This window comes from Bidens hawaiensis, unplaced genomic scaffold, assembly GCF_021521415.1.
Source record: "Bidens hawaiensis isolate Kalapana, Puna unplaced genomic scaffold, B.hawaiensis_p1.1 tig00018672_1, whole genome shotgun sequence".
NCBI lineage: Eukaryota > Viridiplantae > Streptophyta > Magnoliopsida > Asterales > Asteraceae > Bidens > Bidens hawaiensis.
The window spans coordinates 442,329-448,192 of NW_027492832.1; positions in this window are offsets into that span (position 1 = coordinate 442,329).

Consider the following 5,864-nt stretch of genomic DNA (forward strand, 5'->3'; position numbering starts at 1 on the left):
TGATGTGGAAGGAATGAAGATAACTAGTTTGAACTTTAGGATTATTTAAACAGGTTGTCTTCTTTTTATCAATGTATTGTTATTCAATTGATGCAAATGTGTACTTGTGATTATTTGAAATGAAATAAACATATTTTCACGTTAATAGTGTTACGAGCTTATGAGTAATCTTTAACGTACCGCCCTGGCGTATAATCCGCCTAAGGTCGGGGTGTTATATATAGCCTACATTTTAAGAACATAACAGCAAGCTGGTATTAATTAGTTTAGTACTTAGTGGGACCTATAGAAAAAATTATAATAACATACATAAGAAACCAGGGAAATAAACTCATTTCTATTGGAACCAACTTTTGGTCCAACTGCTTACGTTCAAATCCTCAAGTTGTTTTTGTTTTTGTTAAATGTTTATTTCTAGTTGTTTTTGGTATCTAAATGCAAATTGTAATGTAGGGTTCAAGACATAACAATAAGGACAAGAAGGAAAGGGGAATTGCTTTAGAGGCTTATCCACATTTGATTCTCAACAACCTATCCACCAAGGTAAAAATTCACTTTTTTGTCATACTATAATATTGACTGTCATAGGGCCTATGCAGGAAAAGTGCGCTTGTTAACATGAACATGGTGACCTCCGTTACTGAGTACTGACAAATTCTGAACTTGTAGGTGTAGATCAAGTGCCGCTGGTAAATTACTACATTGTCAATTGTCATATGTTGAAAATTCCATTTTCTGATAATTTATATGTCATGACAATGCATTACGAATCATGCGAATCTCAAACAAAAGAAAATACTTTGGCAGAAAAAGATTTAAAGGTGGAGCAAATTAAGGACCAAAGATACACACTTGAGTCTTGTAGCAAGGTAATAGTTTTGTTAGAACTTAGACTAACGTAATAATTTTTCGTCATAGTTCTTGGACTGCATACAAATTAACATGTGTTTGATTTAGCTTTTGACTGCCACATACTCAGAGAAGGAAACATTCGTTAGTAGCCTAAAAGAGAGTGAAGACATTGGTGATGAATTTGAACATGATTGTACTGGAAAATTTAAAGATCTCAAAAAGGTGTAAACAAAATGCTACTTTTAAGATTTTAATCTCGTTATGAGCATTGTACATCTAATCATGTTTGATTTGTAGTTATCAGAACCAGTTGAACATAAATATCAAGAAAAAGTAAAAGCAAAAACGGAAAACGCTCGCGAGATTCAAGTAAAAGCGTTGCGGATCAGTTGTCTAAAATAAAGGAATCCGTGAAAAACTGTCGACTTTTGTTGCAACTATCATTTTTGGTGAAATTTTGTATCGACATTAATGAAATATTGTTAACTTTGAGATATTGTATGAAATGAATTCTTTATAGTTATATATGTATTTTATTTTATATAATTAGAAAAGTAACGTGAAGACCAGTATTTCTATAAAATTTTCTTTTTAAACACCTAAAGCCATGACACGCAAATGTGTGTCAAAAATGCATATATGTCAAGAATGCGTGTCATAAATACATGAACAGATGACACGCAAATGTGCAAATGTGTGTCAAAAAATGCATATATGTCAAGAAAGCGTGTCATAAATACATGAACAGATGACACGCAAATGTGCGTCATCTTTCTTTATGACATGGCTTTCTTGACACGCTTAAGCGTGTCATCTACCCCCTTTAATGACACGCATTTTGCATCATTAAAGGTCTATTTTCTAGTACTGTGCTATTATTATATAGAGTTTGTCATACCAAAAACTGTTAGGACTTATTTATCATTATCGTTCGCTTTTGGCCTTTGGCTTGTGTGATTACTAAGAATTAGGCAAGTATGGGCTTGGTAGATTAATACTAATTGTTATTAGTGTTTGATGTTAAGCACTAATTCATTTGAATGATTATCTTCTTGTTATTTCATTAATAGATCCTATTATAATTAGCCCTACAAACTGTATTTTAGTGATTATCTTGTGATCATCCTGACTTCATCTTGCTTATTGCATCTCGTTCGTGTTTCCAGATGTTATACATTTTATGCCGACGAGTTCTAGGTGTTTTCGTCTACTTAGTCCTCAGTTTCGATCCATTTTGTTTTAGATCTAAGAGGAGGTAACAGGGACCTATACTAAAAATGTTATACATACTCTAAATATAATCAATATACTCCAACCCAACTAAAAAAATTAACAAAGTTATACAAAATGGAAAAATCCTAACAAAATTTAAGTGAAAAAAATGGCGGTTTATGCATAGCGTGAATGTGGTTGAGTATAAGATGTCTAGACCGTTCAAACAAGTTGAAGTTCAATTAAAGTACTTTAAGATCAACATATATACTCATATACATTTAATCAACAAGCTAATTTTACATAATATCTTAAAAATAATTTGACAAATTGTGAGGATAACTCATAAATATTTAAAATACTTCATGTAGTGGTGTACTGTACTTAACTACATATCCTTGCTTTTCGCAAGATAACACATGAATATATACAAGATTTCCAAAAGTTTAAGTACTATTTATTTAATCGATCCTACATCAAACGTATAACAATACTTGTCTTTTCTTGTATTAATGTTTTTGGTGTTATCATAGAACTTTCTTTAGTAGAAAGTTTCCTTGTGTCTATTTAACATATTGGTGTTACGTATTTTAAATTTGTAAAAGGTTACTAGGTAATGTTTAATCAAGCACAGTTATCATTAGCTATGGCTTAATATCTAGTCCTTGGCCTTTATAGGATCATCTAAAAGTAGTCCTGTATGTTTATGTAGCATAAATTTTTTTGTTCCTAGGGGTTTTTTAAGAGTGTAATGGGTTTAAGATCATGATGTGTGTATATATATATATATAGGGTCAAGTTATTCTATAAACGGAGACAAAATTGAGAAGGATTTATAACAACACAAAAAAACCCTTCAAAAAACATTAAAAAATAAATAAATAAAAAATCATAACTCAAAATTTAATAAAAAACAAAAAAAGTAAAAGCACAAAAATGTTTTCACCTTCTTCCTCGTTCTAAAAAAAAAACTCGAAAAAGACCATTGTGTCTTTTTGTTTATCATTGTGTTTTGTGTTTATTTTCGTTATTGATTGTGTCTTTTTTCCTTGACATTGTGTCTTTTTTTTATATTGTGTTATATTTTGCTAATTATTGTGTCTTTTTTTTAGTTATAATTGTGTTTTTTGTTTATTTTCGTCATTGTGTCTTTTGTCTCTGCATTGTTTTTTTTGTTTTTTTTTGAACGAGAATGATGAGGGAAACATTTTTGTTTTTTAAATTTTTTTATTTTTTATTTATATTTTGAGTTAAGATTTTTTGTAATTAATTTTTCGGAATTTTTTTAAGGGGGTTTTTATGTGGCCACAAATTTTTCTCATTTTTGTTTCACTTTATATTTTAACTTTTCCATATATATATATATAGGCAAAGTATAGAATGAAAACCCACTTGAGTTGTGAAAACCCGCGAAAACCCTATATAACATCCTTTTTTTTTGTTACATGTAATATATATTGTAATATTTAATACAAAACATCGAAACATTAAAAAAATTGTTTTGCTATTTTTTAACATTTTTTATATGTTTTTAGGAGAGAGAAAAAGTTATATTTAAGTTAACATTTTTTATTAACTTTGATTATGCATCACAAGATTTAATCTTTAATTAAAAACATGTGGTTGAGAATAGGTTTTTTGAGTCTTCACAACTCAAGTGGGTTTGTATTTTAACCTAACCCTATATATATAGGAGAACTATAGTTTGAAAACACTCTTGAGTTGAGAAAACCCGTGAAAACCCTATGTAACATCGTTTTTTTTTGTTACACGTAATATATGTTGTTACATTTAATACAAAATATCGAAAACATAAAAAAAAATGTTTTGCTATTTTTTTTACATTTTTTTAGTAATTTTTATATATGTTTTCAGGAGAGAGAAAATGTAAATAAACTTTTACATTTTTTATTAACTTTAATTGTGGACCACAAGATTTAATCTTTAATTAAAAACATGTGGTTACGAATGAGTTTCTAGAGTTTTCACAACTCAAGTGGGTTTTTATTCTAACCTAACTATATCTATAATATATATAAACGAAAACCCAAAAATCCTATGTGTCGTGATGTTGTCGCTCCCCCCCTTTTATGGAAGCCACCATATTTCTTGATTTTTAAATTGAGGTCTCTAATTGATTTAACCCAAATTCATGGGTGGTCTTACCAAAACCAGATAGCTCTTAAACGGGTTATAACATCTCATTAAATTAAGAATTAATTTTACCAATTATTTGATATGAAAATCCTACAAAATAGGAATATACTAAATTTAAGAAACGGAATCAAATGCATTTTATTCTTAACATGAAAACAGTGAGAATAAAATTAAACTCAAGTAGGTTTTTATTCTAACCTACAAAATATGAAAATCCTACAAAATATGAATATACTAAACTCAAGTGGGTTTTTATTCTAACCTAACTATATCTATAATATATATAAACGAAAACCCAAAAATCATATGTGTCGTGATGTTGTCGCTCCCCCCTTTTATGGACGAGAAGCCACCAGATTTCTTGATTTTTAAATGGAGGTCTCTAATTGATTTAACCCAAATTCATGGGTGGTCTTACCAAAACCAGATAGCTCTTAAACGGGTTATAACATCTCATTAAATTAAGAATTAATTTTACCAATTATTTGATATGAAAATCCTACAAAATAGGAATATACTAAATTTAAGAAACGGAATCAAATGCATTTTTTTCTTAACTTGAAAACAGTGAGAATAAAATTAAACTCAAGTGGGTTTTTATTCTAACCTACAAAATATGAAAATCCTACAAAATATGAATATACTAAACTCAAGTGGGTTTTTATTCTAACCTAACTATATCTATAATATATATAAACGAAAACCCAAAAATCCTATGTGTCGTGATGTTGTCGCTCCCCCCTTTTATGGAAGCCACCAGATTTCTTGATTTTTAAATGGAGGTCTCTAATTGATTTAACCCAAATTCATGGGTGGTCTTACCAAAACCAGATAGCTCTTAAACGGGTTATAACATCTCATTAAATTAAGAATTAATTTTACCAATTATTTGAAATGAAAATCCTACAAAATAGGAATATACTAAATTTAAGAAACGGAATCAAATGCATTTTATTCTTAACATGAAAACAGTGAGAACCAATTTGCTGTTATTATTAGGTTTATTTTTATAAGTGTTTGATGTTATTTTTTGTTCGTAGTTGCTAATTTTCGATTTTGAGACATTATAAGTATTTGCTTATTTATGTTTTGTTGTTATTATTAGATTTCTTCTTTTGCTGATATAAGTATTTGTTGGTATTTGCTGTTATTATTTTGTTCTTGATTTTGATTCTTTTGTTATAATTTTTAGGTTTTTTTCTTTGTTATTATAAATAATTGTTTATGTAGATTTATATTTTAGTTGATAGTGTTTCTTACGTTCTCATTTTTTTATAAATTGGTATTATTTCCTACGTTATCATGTTAAGAATAAAATGCACATGAACCTTCCCCCTAAATTTAATATCCAATTTAAAAAGAAAAAGATATTATTTATAATTAATAAACAATTTTATAGTAAAAAACATAAGCGGTCATGGGTCACCAAATCCAATAAGCTTTTAAACGGGTTATAACATATTATTTATTTATGAAAGTCTTTCATCATCAAATCCTAAGTATATTATTAACTTTCTTACAATAAAAAAAATTAAAATCCAAAAAATAAATATTAAAAAACGAAAAATGTAAAACAACAATATTCTCAAGCCATCAGATTACTTTATTTGTAAATGAAGGTTTCTCACGCATTTGACCCGAAT